Genomic DNA, 16,093 nt, shown 5'->3' with positions numbered 1-16,093 from the left:
TGTTGGGTTCTGTATTGATATCAAGTGGTACGTGTGTGAGACCTCCTCCTTCTGGCCTCCTGACTCCATTTTAGTGAGGTTTCCCTTTATTAATTTTCACAGAGGTGATGAGAAGCTCAGGTGGTTCTGGAGATAAAGGAGATGCAATTCGCTGGTCTAGTAAATGTGAGGTATGAGAGAAACAGTAGAATCATGGATGATCCCAAGATTTGGAAGAATGTACTGCCAGATGGAGAAGGCTAGGAGAGGAGTATGAATGAGGCTGGAAATCAGGAGTTCAGTTTGGACATGTTAATTCTGACATGGCAAGTAGACATCCTAGTGTTGACTGAGCATTTGGATTCAGGTATCAAGATTTCAGAAGAGAGGGCATTAATTATAAAAACAGAACTTTTGGGCAAAAATGTAGAGAATAGAATTCCACAGTAAAAATCTGATCAAGCTGCTGCCTTGTCATTTTCTGTAATTGCAATATGGCTTTTAATTAACTGGCTCTACAGACCATTGGGCACTGGGAAACCCAGAGGACAAACTACTGCTCTGTGCACCTTGGAAAGTGTATCCTTACATCTGAACAGCTCAGTGTTCCCAAGGCACATAATTATCCTCTGAGAAAGCTTTCCAGGGTGAATGGAATTTGGGAAAGTTGGGAAGGTGGAGAACTGGATTTTCAATACAAAAGACACAATGGAAAGAGCAGTCAGAAGATCTGGCTTGGAGTCCTTAACTCTGTATATAAAGAGCTGATGATATGGTACAGGTCATCTACTATCCAACCATCCATCTATCCGTCATCTGAATAGACTATCTCCAGTGTCATTTCTTTTCTCTTGAATCGCCCACATTCCTACACCATATGGTTGGGCGGTGCTGCTTATTGCCCAAGTAAGATGAGAGATGAAACCACCTGGAACATAAAAGGCTATAGAGTACCAAAAAAAAAAAAAAAAAAAAAAGGAACTAGAAATAAAGGGATATCTGTCCAGAAACAAATGGGTAATGGAAACCTCTTCTGGCCTCAGAGTTTGGGGCAATAGACACAGAGGGAGAAGAAGAAAGCCCATCCCTAAGGCTGAACTCTCTGAAGTAAAAGCTGTTTTGTGAGAGAGGCTTAGGGACAACAGTGTGGAATAGTTTGTGCCTTGCTTCTCAGGGTCTAACTCCGGGAAATTCCAAGTCTCAGGTTCAGCATGGTGCCATGTCCAACACAGCTATGGATATATAAGCAGTAGTAGACAAGGTGGTGTCTAAGGGCAATGTCACAGAGGCTGCACACTAGCTTGAGGGAGGTAGAGAAACAGGGCATTCCTGAATCCCAGGGCTGGGGTCAGGAGCTTGATGCCACAGAGAACAGGACTCTAACAACTACAGAGTAAAGCAGGGACAAAGCCTTCAGCACCAGGGGCCATAAATGGTTGGATGACATCCAGAAGATCACAGGTGTTCTGAACGCCTGAATAGTCATCCACTCAGAGTGCCCAAACCCACCAGCCCTCTGGATTACACAGAGAATTACATGAGCTCTTGGACCAGGGTCCCTCCCCATGTGTACTCTCTTCCCTGCCACCTCCATGACCATGGAGATGTATTAAACTCATGCCGGCACCCAGACACCATCTTGGGAAAGAAGGAAAGGTGAGGTGGGCTTTTTGAATGAGGAGAGAAGCAGTATTGTTAAAAGGCTTGAGTTTAAATGAACGACTCCAACATGACTGGATTTGGCAGAAAAAGTAAATCCAAAACAAACTGATTTGCCTTTAATTGGCAAGTTTAAGGATTATTTCCACTATCATTAGCAGTGTGGGTGCAAGAGCAAAATAATATCAGTTATTGTCAAAGAAAAGGATGTTATTTTGCACATCAGCTTTGTGTCCAGATTTTTAATTTTCTGCTATCATTCTTTCATTCATTCATTCTTTTATTCATCCCACAAACATTTGCTGAGCACTTACTTTCTGTCAGGCACTGAGAGATAGGTGAATAATATTTTTCTGATCTCAAGAAGCTTAGAGGTTGGGGTGGGAACCACTGCCCAAGGTCTCAGTTCAGGGTAAGAAGTGCTGTAATAGAGGCCAGCCCAGAAGAAAAGCAAAGGGTGCTCAGCCCAGCCTGGGTGGACAATTAGGGAAGACTTGCTGGAGGAGTTGGTGCCTGACCTGAGTCTTTAGGATGAGTGGGAGTTCACCATGTGGAAAAAGACGGATAGGAATGGTGACATTCCTTTCTGTGTTCATTCATTCGTTCATTCATTTAATTAATGTTTATTGGGTGCCTACTAAATTAAAAAACAGATCTAATGGGCTTCCCTGGTGGCGCAGTGGTTGAGAGTCCGCCTGCCGATGCAGGGGACATGGGTTCGTGCCCCGGTCTGGGAAGATCCCACATGCCGCAGAGCGGTTGGGCCCGTGAGCCATGGCCGTTGAGCCTGCGCGTCCGGAGCCTGTGCTCCGCAACGGGAGAGACCACAACAGTGAGAGGCCTGTGTACCGCAAAAAAAAAAAAAAAAAAAAAAAAAAAAAAAAAAACAGATCTAAGCAATGGGGCTACAGCAGGGGAAAAAACAAATGAGATCCCTCCTTTTGTGGAACTTATATTCTAGTCAAAGGAGAAAGAGAGAAAAAAACCCCAACAGAATAAATATGTAATATAATATCAGATAGCGATAAATGCAATGAAGAACAAATGAAGTTGAATAAGGAGATAGAGGGAGGCTCTAGTGGGAAGTGAGAAAGGGATCAGAGTAGGAATAGGCTGAGGGGAGGACCCTGATGAGGTGAGATCTGAATGGAGCTCCAAATGAAATCAGAGCCTTAAACGTGACATCTAGAGGAATAACATTTGAGGCAGAGGGAACAAGTGCAGAAGCCCTGAGTCTGGAGTTTCCTTGACAAATTAAGGAACAGCCAGTAGTTCAAAGTGGCTGGAGCAGAGAGGGAGGGGAAGAGCAGTAGGAAATTAGGCTGGGAAGGTATCCAGGGCCAGTTCACACAGAGCCTTGCAGGCCACGATTAGGCATCTGGATTTGTTCTGAATGTGAAGAAAAGCCACTGGGGTTTCAAGGCATGAGAGAGTAGGGAGCATTCGGGGACTTACACATGATTTGGTATGATTAGACTATAAAGTAGAAAGTAGAGATGGTAAAGGATTGAGCCAGATGGGTAGGCTGGAGGCCAAACACAAAAGGCCTAGCCAAAATAGAGCTTTATGCAGCCAAGAGAGTTGGGATCTATTTTGAGTGCAGTGGAAGCACTGAATTGACATGATCAGATGAGGGTTTTGGAAAAATGATTTGTGGGCATTTTGGAGGATGGACTAGAAGAACAGGAGAGTAGAATAGGAGCGAGGGAGCAGAATGAGGGCCTGGAAAACCAATCAAGGTGGCTGGTGTAGTCATGCAGGTGAGAGTTGATGACAGAGCAGGTGTGGCAAAACTGGAGATGAAGAGAAGGAGTGGGGTCCAAAGATAGAGAAGTGGAACCAAAGCTTGATTGGATTTGGGAGGGGAGAAAGGAGGAGGAGTCTGGCTCTCTCTTCTCCCTCCAAGTGATCTTGTCTGTTCCCATGAACAGCACCACCATCCTTATGATAACTCCCAAACTTGTATCTCCAGCCCAAATCTCAGTCAACTGAGGTCCAGAAGATACCAGAACTTCTACTTATATTTATTACAGCATATCCTTTGTAATTCATTTTTCTTTTTTATTTCATAATGTACATTCTATATTAGTATGGAAATATTGATAATAGTCAACGACTAATGAGCACCTACTATGAACTGGACCCTGTTCTAAGCACTATTCATTAATTAGCTCATGTAATTGTCCCAGCAACCTGGTGGGGTTGCTATGATTATTATAATACTTATTTTTCAAATGAAAAGACTGAGGCACAGAAGTTATAAATACCACAAGATCACATAGTTCATAGCTGCTGGTGGCAGATAGAGATGGGCTACATTTTTCCTCCTTCAAGAAAGGATTCCTTGTCCAGCTGCGAGGAGGTGATAAGCTGACAGCCTCTGTTCATTCTTTATGGAGCTCTTAGCTCTTCTCAGTGTGGCCCCAGCCAGTGACAGAGCAAGATGGTGGCACGAGGGCCTCAGCAGTTCCACCCAAAGTGGGATTCTGCTAATGGACTCTCTCCTCCAGTGCTCCACTTTGGGCTAACAGAGACGGTGCCAATCTGCTTCACAGTCTAGCAGCTTCCTCTGCCCAGTCCTGCTCACTCCCTTTCCTTTCCCCAGGTTACTCCTCCAGAAACCTCTTGGTCCCAACTGCATCTCAGCATCTGCTTCCCAGGAGACCCTCCAGACACGGAGACAGAACCAGGACCTGATGGCTAGGCATTGTAGACAGATGAGCCTGTGCACCCCAATACCCTGTTCCTCCTTCTGTCTTTGCATCTGCTGCACTGTGCTGACATTTTTGGCTTCTCAGTCTGGTGTGTGTGTGTGTGTGTGTGTGTGTGTGTGTATGAATTAGGTAACATAAAGTTTACCATTTTATCCATTTTGAAGTGTGCAATTCGGTTGCATTAATTATATTCACATTATTGTGCAACCAACCCCATGTTCTTTTTTCCAAAACTTTTTTTTATCACCCCAAACAGAAACTCTGTACCCATTAACAATAATCTGAGTCTGCTTTTTAGACACCAAAAATAAACTGAGCTCAGGACAGCAATGTTATCTTACTCACCTCTATCTGTAGCTCCCAGTCAGACAGAGCATCTACTAGGCATCCAAGATATTGCTTATCAAACTGAGGAATTAAAAGAAAATTCCTACTGAAATATCTGGGATGGCTTCCTGGAAGAAGTAACATTTCATTGGCATCCTAATACGGTGGAAATGTGGGAAGCTCATCCCAGGCAAAGGGAAGAGGAGGAGGGGGCAAACTTTGCTGATTGTCAACCCAAAGTCAGTGCTCCCCTACCACAACTGCAATTTTGTTTAGGGTAGCAAAGTGCACAACTAAGATATACATATACATTTCCTAGCCTCTCATATCAAGATGGCCATTTGACAGTTGTCACCAGTGAGATGTAAACAAAAGATTCACATTCCTGAAATGAGTGCTGCCGCTTCTTTTTTTCCTCCCTTCCACTTCTTGTCTGGAATGTAGATGTAGTGGCTGGAGCAATATTAGCCATCTTACAACCATTAGAGAGGTGGCAAGAAAATTGTGAAGTCCTTGGTCCTGACATTGAGGCACTGAATTAGCAACTCTAGACTTGTGTGTGTGTGTGTGTGTGTGTGTATAAAACTCCTAACTGAAAAACTTGGTTGAGATTTTTTCTGTGCAGTCAATATAAGTCTTAACTGATACAATGGTTAAAGGCATAGAGGCTTGTATCTGAGACTGAGGTATCAGAGACAGTGTGATGAGGAAGAATGTCCAAACAAAGGAAACAGACAGAAAGTACTCACTGAACACCTGCAATGGCCTGGAAATGCCAGCCTGGAAGTTTTAGGTGTTCTCTGGCTGTTACAGAAGGGGGAGTGAAGGACATCTAGTCACATGGTCATGAAACTGCAAAAAACCAAAGAGAACATCTTAAAAGTAGTTCCTTGGTTGATGAGGAAAAGTTCATCTTTATTGAAGAATCTCAGCGAATCAATGTAGAAGGAAGGACTGTATTAGAAAGTCATCATTTTACAACTCCCTAATGAAATAATGGATCTAGTCAACAATCATCCATGGCTGCAAAAAAATCATAAAGTGAAAAATTGTTGGGGAACCTCATAAAGGATCAATAAGACAAACACCTAAACCCATGGATCAATCTTAACATCAGTAGAAGTTGAACAGCCAGGCAATATGTGGCTCCTAATGTGATGCTATAGGAAGTGTAAAGCAGCCACCTACGAAATAGTATTGCCTCATCACCTCCCCCCACAAAACCCCCAAAACAAAACACTTGAATCTGAATCTCATCAAGCCTCTAGGTCTAACTACAAGTTGACAGGAAATATGGAGGATGACATCACAAAGAGATGATCAGCAAACCTGGGATGTAGAGAAATCCTAGAAGACAAATGACCCAGTGTATTCGTTAGGGTCCCAGTAGGAAACAGATGGCATACCAAATTAGGTAATTTGAGGAGAGCTTAATAAAAGGACAATTTACAAAGATTTGGGAAGGATGTAGGAAAACCAGGAGGGAACAGGGCTAGCGCAGAACCCCAGAGCTAATTACAGCTCCAGAGACATCACCACTGTAGGGATGAAGAGACAAGGGGAGAGAGCAGTTACTGCACTAGGGGTACATGGGGAAAGAGAGCAGGAAGGGAGAGAGGGAGGGAGAGAGGAGAGAGAACAAACTACATGAAGAGGCCTCATGACAATGGCTATGACTTTCTGTTGAAGGACACAACAAGATAGCCAAGAAATATTATACACTGATGGTCAGAATAGTGGTCACACTCTATTTGGAATAGAATAGAAGAAGGAGTAAAAAAGATTTAATTTGCACAAAAATAAATTTAAGCATCTCTTATTTTAACTACCAATATTTCAGCTTGGAACTGTGTATTGATGTATGAGGTCTATTTTAAATCCAGGACCAAGACAATAGATTCCACTTCAGGTCTGTGCATCCACCCCTCAAACTGTCTCCACTTCGTAGGCAGTGTCATTGAACACTACAAATGGTCTTGGGGTTAAACTGCTTACAACACTTCAGTTGCCCTTCAGTAAAGGTTTTCAACACAAATCAAAAGGCATTCCATGATCTAGCAGTTTCTTGCCCTCCAGTCCTTTTTCCCTTGAATGGCTCCACCCCAGCCATACTGGACATCCTTGGAATTCTACCCATTTTCTTCCTAGTAGACATTCCCATATGTGGTTCTTAGGGTCTGTAAATTGTTTAGGGCTCAGTTGCAGAAATGAAAAGCCACTCTGGTTAGATTAAGCAGAAGAGGATTTATTATAAGGTATTAAATGGCTTCAGAAGCAATGGCAAACCTGGAAAATAAAACTCAAAGAATGACCTCAAGAGCCACGGGCAGCTCTGGCCACCAAGAGGAATTTCCGCCTCTACTGCCATCAGGCTGGTGGCAGCCAAAGTGGGAAGCTGCCCTGTAGTGCTATCTGCCAGGATCAGGAAGCCACCTGAATCAGCAAAGAGTCACAATCTAGAAGCAAGACTGACAAGAAAGCCACCACAATCAAGAGGTGCCTCAGGAAAGCCAGACCTCTTGTTTACTTGCCAGCAGAAGCTCCAGAAGCAGGGAAGCAAGGCAACCTTCCATCGTCCAAATCTTGCATGAGTGCATCTGACTGATGGGACTAATTCACATCCAGAACTTGTACTTCAAAGTATCCTGGAAAATGCGTTTTTTGCTTTCCAGTCTATATACACTAGAAGGAGGTTAGAGTAGATGTTGCCTGCTGATGGACCACATCTGCCATAGCCTGAAACACTCTGTTCTTCTCCCCCTGGCCCAGTATTACTCATCTTTCAGATTGTGAGTTAGACTTCACTTGCTTAAGAAGGCATTCCCTGACCCCCAGTCTATTTAGATGCCCCATCTCATCTCAACCTCTTGCTGAAAATATCCATATTGCTTTGTGATTTTCCATTACAAATTGTACATTCACCATACTTCTACTCCAATAACTTGTCCATCTTCCCTGCTAAGCTCCATGATGGCTGACACCATATCTGTCTTGTTTACCTTAGTATCCTCAGTAGCTTTCCCGCTGAATGGCACATTTTAGTCTCTTTATATGAAATGAATGAATTTACTGAATGAATGAATAAATGAATACACAAAGGAGAGGATGGAGATAATTACTGTGGAACAGCTTGTAATAAGGCAAGTACAGACATCAGTTGGAGGAGAGTTCCTCTGATGTGGGAGGGGGTGTCAGTCTCTTATAATTTGTTTTGCAGGAGTGGTTACACTGGTAAATATAAAATATGGGAGGCCTGGGACTCCCACTGGTGGTCCAATGGTTAAGACTTCGTCTTCCAATGAGGAGGTGTGGGTTCAGTCCTTGGTCAGGGAGCTAAGATGCCACATGCCTCGCAGCCAAAAAACCAAAACATAAAACAGAAGCAATATTGTAACAAATTCAATAAAAGAGTTTAAAAATAGTGGTCCACATCAAAAAAAAAAAGACAACTAGAAAAAAAAAGATGATTTAAAAAATATATATATGGGGACTTCCCTGGTGGAGCAGTGTGGTTAAGAATCCACCTGCCAATGCAGGGGACACGGATTCAACCCCTGGTCCAGGAAGATCCCACATGCTGCAGAGCAACTAAGCCCATGCACCAAAACTACTGAGCCTGTGCTCTTGAGCCCTCGAGCCACAACTACTGAGCCCACGTGCCACAACTACTGAAGCCTGAGTGCCTAGAGCCCACGATCCACAACAAGAGAAGCCACCACAGTGAGAAGCCCGCGCACCACAACGAAGAGCAGCAGCCCCCACTTGCTGCAACTAGAGAAAGTCTGCACGCAGTAACGAAGACCTAACGCAGCCAGAAAGAAAGACCTCTTTCCTTTAAAAAAAACCCAAAACATGGCAGGCATGGATAGCATCTGGAAAAATCCACCACACTCTAAATGATTTTCTTCAGCAGCCTTGAATGGAACCAGATTCTCCTAAGAGAACAGCACTTCCCATTCATTGGCATCTGTCTCCAATAAGGAACATGGTCCCTGGAGCACTTGACTTTGAGGAGGCTGGAGATAATGAGATGCTCAGGAGCTTAAAAGATGCAGGAATAGTCTTTGTCAGAGGTTGTCCATTGCCCAGTCCTCAGAACAAACTGCATCTCAGAGAAGGAACATTTCCCATGCAGCTCCTGTTCTGAACAGGTCTATTAGGGATACAGACTCGCTTCTCCAAGGATTTGACTAGACAACTTGTTCGCCTGTAAGGACTGGATATGTGTGAAAGCCTAGCCATAATACTGAAAAGTGTTACTTCCTGAAGAAAGAGCCTGCCTGGCAGCTATGTGTTTGGCATGGTAATAGTAAGGTTCTGGCATAACATCAGTCTGTTGGAAGCTCCTTTCTCCTACACAGAGGGACCAGTGACGTTGGATGGACCAAAGCCTTGTCTCAGATGAATGCAGAGCCCACTTCAGAATTTCCAGCCCCTCAGTCTCTTGCTCCAAAGAACTGACTTTACCATTGAAATTGCTAGTGCAGTGAGTTCAGTGATAGACCAGGGGGAGGAAAGCCCAGGGGAGGATGAGCTAGTCAAGGGGGAGCCACGTGCTCTGGAGCTTGGTTTTGGCACCTGTTGTCTAGGTCACACTTCCTCCGATATACACTACCATAGTCAGAAGAATTACAGTTTGCTAGATTGAGGTCACACAGGAAAGAAGTATTAATAAGAAATCCATAATATATGTGTGTGTGTAAATATGTAATATAGCTACTTATAAAACATCAATGAACTGTGGCCATGGGCATGTGAGATGCTGAGAGTTCACTGGTGCCTCATTCTTCCTTGATCTCATGATTGATCCCTTCACCCCCAGTACAGCCCACCTATGGGTTCCTTACTAACAAATCTACAAAGCCAGTGCTATTATTTTCTTGGTTTAGAATAGTCATTGAGAGACAGCGCTCTGAAGTCAGACTTTCTCAGTTTGAATTCCAATTCCACCACTTGCGGCTGTGTGACCTAGAAAAATTAAGCTAATTTTTCCCTGTCTCAGCTTCCACTCTATAAAATGGAGTTTAAAATATCTCTAGCTACATGGAATTGTTGTGGGAATTAAATAACATTTAAAACAATGCTTGGCATATTGTAACTCCTCAATAATATTCATTATCTTTCATATAATTATTGCTATTAATATTCATTTATAGATTGGTTCAAGATGGCGGAGTAGAAGGACATGCGCTCACTCCCTCTTGCGAGAGCACTGGAATCACAACTAACTGCTGAACAATCATCGACAGGAAGAAATTGGAACTCACCAAAAAGATGCCCCACATCCAAAGACAAAGGAGAAGCTTCAATGAGACAGTAGGAGAGGCGCAATCACAATAAAATAAAATCCCATAACTGCTGGGTGGGTGACTCGCAAATTAAAGAACACTTATACCACGGAAGTCCACCAACTGGAGTGAAGGTTCTGAGCCCCACGTCAGGCTTCCCAACCTGGGGGTCCAGCAACAGGAGGAGGAATTCCTAGAGAATCAGACTTTGAAGGCTAGCGGGATTTGATTGCAGGGTTTTGACAGGACTGGGGGAAACAGAGACTCCACTCTTGGAGGGCACACACAAAGTAGTGAGCACATGAGGACCCAGGGGAAGGAGCAGTGACCCCACAGGAGACCTAAGCAGACTTACCTGCTAGTGTTGGAGGGTCTCCTGCAGAGATGGAGGGTGGCTGTGGCTCACCGTGGGGACAAGGACACTGGCAGCAGAAGTTCTAGAAAGTACTCCTTGGTGTGAGCCCTCCCATAGTCCACCATTAGCCCCACCAAAGAGCTGGGTAGGCTCCAGTGTTGGGTCACCTCAGGCCAAACAACTAACAGGGAGGAAACCCAGCCCCACCCATCAGCAGACAAGCGGATTAGAGTTTTACTGAGCTCTGCTCACCAGAAAAACACCCAGCTCTACCCACCAGTCCCTCCCATCAGGAAGTTGGAAACAAGCCTCTTAGGTAGCCTCATCCACCAGAGGGCAGACAGCAGAAGCAAGAAGAACTACAATCCTGCAGCCTGTGGAACAAAAACCACATTCACAGAAAGATAGACAAGATGAAAAGGCAGAGGACTTTTCACCAGATGAAGGAACAAGATAAAACCCCAGAAAAACAACTAAATGAAGTGGAGATAGGCAACCTTCCAGAAAAAGAATTCAGAATAATAAGAGTGAAGATGATCCAGAACCTCAGAAAAAGAATGAAGGCAAAGATCTAGAAGATGCAAGAAACACAAGCAACAAATCATGCACAAACTGGCTTAAGCTGGAAACAAATGAGTTAATTCACATAGCAGATGTCCAACAGTAGTGTGGGCTTCAGGGTTGGATTATCAGAGATCTGATGATGCCATTTTGGTCCTAGGTTCTTTCCATCTCTCCCCTCTGTCCTCCATAGCATCAGCCTCATCTTAAGTCTGGTATCCCTTGTGTTCATATGGTGGCTGCCAATGGCAAACAGGACACATGTCTTCTTTCCCAACCAGTAAGGGAGAAAAAGAGGCTAAATACCCATGAAAGATTCTCTACTGGCATCTCCAAGAAGAGCCTCTCCTCATGACTCAGGGGACTCCCCATATCTACCTAGGAAGGAAGATGGTGTTACCATGGTTTTCTTAGACCCATCAGCTGGGGTGGAATAGATATTGGAGACTCAGTCTGTGGCTTTTGTAGGTGTCATATGAAGAGGCTTTCAGATGGTGCTGGGGCTTACCTACTTTTAGGGTCCTTGAGTGTCAACACGTAGGGCTGTTCTGTTTATCTACTGCTACACAAAAAATGACCTCAAACTTAGTGCTTGAAGGTATAATCATTTTATTATGTCTCACAATTTACAGGTCATGAATTCAGGTAGGGCTCAGCTGGGAGACACTTCAGCTTCACATGGCTTCAGCTAGGGCCACTCAGTGGTATTTGGCTGAAAGCTAGGTTGGTCTGAGGGTCCTAGGATGTCATCACTCATATGATTGGCACCCTGGGGACAGCTAGTGGTTGGGTTCAGCTGGTACCTCTCCCTCTCTGTGTAGTCTTAGGGCCTTTGCTTGTGATCCCAGCAGAGTAGCTGGATCTCTCACATGGTGACTCACTTTGTTACCCAGCCGTAAGTGATGGAGAAGTTGTGAAATAAAAAACGGTTCCAGAGGATCTGAAATGTTATCTTTGATACACATAATAAAGGTAAAGAAATAGACATACAATTTTTAATAATGGATACTTTGTTTCTTTCCATGCCCACTAAAGAGATGTGGTGTCCATTTAAAAATTATTAGTTCGAAGAGGTGCTGCTTTGTCATACTGCCCCAGGCACCAGTGTCACTGGCTAGCCCTGTACTGTGTGAGCTGTGGAGCTCTCTTTCCTTCTCATTAGCCCTGTTTGGTCTAGGGCACCTGCACATCTCCCCTGTGGTATCCCAGTAGCCTCCAGCCTGACCATCCTGCCTCCAGACTCATCCCTTCCATTCATTCCCCCCTATTGTTTTCCAGTGTGATTTTTCTGAAAATCAAATCTGCTCAGACCATTCCCTGGCCTAAAGTCAATACAGTAGTAATCCCCTTAGGCTTGAGAGATCTGTTCCAAGAACCCAGTGGATGCCTGAACCACTGCTTGGTACCGAATCCTATATATACTATGTTTTTTCCTATACATACATGTCTATGATAAGTTTAATGTACAAATTAGGCACAGTAAGAGATTAACAACAACAATAATAAAATAGAATAATTATTGCAATATACTGTAATAAAAGTTATGTAAATGTGGCCTCTCTCTCTGTCTCAAAAATATCTCATTGTTAAACTTAATGTCTTTTCCAACTTAACGAAGTACTTATCATGCACTGTGGCTGTAACCCTTGTAGTTTGAGGTGCGACAGCAAAACTAGCACAAATTTCTTTTTCCTTCTTCACAATTTTATAGGTAGAAGATTGGTTCTTACCATAGATCTTAGCAAACTCAGCATATGATTTTTTTTCTTCCCTTATTAACTTGAGAACTGTCACCTTTTCAATTAATGGAAGCGCTTTATGGCTTCTCTTTGGCAGATCCGAATCGCCAGCAGCACAACTCTTGTGCTTTGGGGCCATTATTAAGTAAAAAAAGGGTCACTTGAACACAAGCACTGAGATACTGTGACAGTCAATCTGATAACAGGGATGACTACTAAGTCTGATGGGTGGCATACACTGGACAAAGAAATGATTCACATCCCAGGAGGAACAGAACAGGAGAGTACAAGGTTTCATCATGTTATTCAGAACAGTGAGCAATTCAAAACTTATGAATTGTGTATTTCTGAAAGTTTTCATGTAATATATTCAGACCACAGTTGACCACAGGTAACTGAAACCACAGAAAGTGAAACCATGGATAAGGGGGGACTAGTGTATTTGGTTCTTTTTTACCAACCAAATAAATTCCATTCTTCAGTATGGCTTAAATATTCTTTCACAGGTAGCTCCTGTCCTGGGTTAGATCCCCCAATTATCACTAGAATGTAAGTCCCAGGAGGGCAGGGATCTTTTCTCTCTTGCCCACTGCTTTACCCTCAGCACCAAGACCAGACCTGGCACATAGTAGGTGCTTAATAAGCATGTGCGGAAGGAAGGGAAGAGAGGGACAGAGGGAAGGAAAAGAGGAGGAAGTTAGTTCTGACATCATCCTGTACTCCACTGTCATAACGTTCATTTCCAGTTTAACGTCTGGTTTCCTCACCAGATTGTAAGGTCCCAAGAGGAAACGAACACACCATATTCAACACTCCTAGAACAGTGCCTAGAACAAAGTCAATGCTCAAACAATTTTCTAAAATAGATGAATTAATAATGTGATAAATGCTTAAGGCACATACACAGAGGGGTGATAGCCTGAAGGAAATGCCATTTGATCCTCTCTCTGGAGTTTAGGGGTGGAAATGCAAAAGGGTAGATTGTGAATGAGCCCTTGGAGGGCAATGCCCTTGGCTTCTGCCTGGGGGCCCCGCCTTATGGGATTCGAGGTGATTGGTTCTCTTTAGGCCACTGGCCCTGAATTGTTGGGTTCCTTTGCTCAGTCCTCATAGCTCTTTTGTGTACTTAGTTTTTTTATTTGGCAAAGATATCCAACCCTGCTAGTTTTTTTCCAAGACAGTGGAGCCTTTGAAGTGATGCATGTACTGCCTTGCCTCAGCCACCTGGAATGTACCTCATTCCTTCCCCAGGTCGGTACCCTTATTAAGCAGCCTGCCCAGTCCTGCTCCAGCAGGCAGCCTGCCAGCCATGCACTTGGCAATAGGAGTCCCAGTTCAGGGGCTGAGGCAACCTTTACTATTTAAAAGCATGTACTTCAAAGTCAAATAGACCCAAGAGGGCAGACAGCGGAAGTAAGAAGAACTACAATCCTGCAGCTTGTGGAACAAAAACCATAGTCACAGAAAGATAGACAAGATGAAAAGGCAGAGGGCTATGTACCAGATGAAGGAACAAGATAAAACCCCAGAAAACAACTAAGTGAAGTGGAGATAGGCAACCTTTCAGAAAAAGAATTCAGAATAATGATAGTGAAGATGATCCAGGACCTCGGAAAAAGAATGGAGGCAAAGATCGAGAAGATGAAAGAAATGTTTAACAAAGACCTAGTAGAATAAAAGAACAAACAAACAGAGATGAACAATACAATAACTGAAATGAAAACTACACTAGAAGGAATCAATAGCAGAATAACTGAGGCAGAAGAACGGATAAGTGACCTGGAAGACAGAATGGTGAAAATCACTGCTGCAGAACAGAATAAAGAAAAAAGAATGAAAAGAAATGAAGACAGCCTAAGAGACCTCTGGGACAACATTAAATGCAACAACATTCGCATTATAGGGTTCCCAGAAAGAGAAGAGAGAGAGGAAGGATCTGAGAAAATATTTGAAGAGATTATAGTTGAAAAATTCCCTAAAAAAGGAAATAGCCACCAAAGGAAAGGAAATAGCCACCAAAGTCCAGGAAGTGCAGCGAGTCACATACAGGATAAACCCAAGGAGAAACACGCCGAGACACATAGTAATCAAACTGGCAAAAATTCAAGACAAAGAAAAAGTATTGAAAGCAGCAAGGGAAAAATGACAAATAACATACAAGGGAACTCTCATAAGGTTAACAGCTGATTTCTCAGCAGAAGCTCTACAAGCCAGAAGGGAGTGGCATGATATACTTAAAGTGATGAAAGGGAAGAACCTAAAACCAAGATTACTCTACCCAGCAAGGATCTCATTCAGATTCAATGGAGAAATCAAAAGCTTTACAGACAAGCAAAATCTAAGAGAATTCAGCACCTCCAAATGAGCTCTACAACAAATGCTAAAGGAACTTCTCTAAGTTGGAAACACAAGACAAGAAAATGACCTACACAAACAAACCCAAAACAATTAAGAAAATGGTCATAGGAACATACATATCGATAATTACTTTAGACGTGAATGGATTAAATGCTCCAATCAAAAGACACAGGCTCGCTGAATGGATACAAAAACAAGACCCATATATATGCTGTCTACAAGAGACCCACTTCAGACCTAGAGACACATACAGACTGAAAGTGAGGGGATGGAAAAAGATATTCCATGCAAATAGAAATTAAAAGAAAGCTGCAGTAGCAATACTCATATCAGATAAAATAGACTTTAAAATAAAGAATGTTACAAGAGACAAGGAAGGACACTACATAATGATCCAGGGATCAATCCAAGAAGAAGATATAACAATTATAAATATATATGCACCCAACATAGGAGCACCTCAATACATAAGGCAACTGCTAACAGCTGAAAAAGAGGAAATCAACAGTAACACAATAATAGTGGGGGACTTTAACACCTCACACCAATGGACAGATCATCCAAAAGGAAAATAAATAAGGACACAGAAGCTTTAAACGACACAATGGACCAGATAGATTTAATTAATATTTATAGGACATTCCATCCAAAAACAGCAGATTACACTTTCTTCTCAAGTGTCATGGAACATTCTCCAGGATTGATCAGATCTTGGGTCACAAGCCAAGCCTCAGTAAATTTAAGAAAATTGAAATCATATCAAGCATCTTTTCTGACCACAACGCTATGAGATTAGAAATGAATTACAGGGAAAAAAACGGAAAAAACACAAACACATGGAGGCTAAACAACACGTTACTAAATAACCAAGACATCACTGAAGAAATCAAAGAGGAAATAAAAAAATACCTAGAGACAAATGACAATGAAAACACAATGATCCAAAACCTATGGGATGCAGCAAAAGCAATTCTAAGAGGGAAGTTTATAGCTATACAACCCTACCTCAAGAAACAAGAAAAATCTCAAATAAACAATCTAACCTTACACCTAAAGGAACTAGAGAAAGAAGAACAAACAAAACTCAAAGTTAGCAGAAGGAAAGAAATCATA

Source organism: Mesoplodon densirostris, chromosome 2 (genome assembly GCF_025265405.1).
Source record: "Mesoplodon densirostris isolate mMesDen1 chromosome 2, mMesDen1 primary haplotype, whole genome shotgun sequence".
Taxonomy (NCBI): domain Eukaryota; kingdom Metazoa; phylum Chordata; class Mammalia; order Artiodactyla; family Ziphiidae; genus Mesoplodon; species Mesoplodon densirostris.
Note: the sequence above shows the minus strand (reverse complement) of the source record.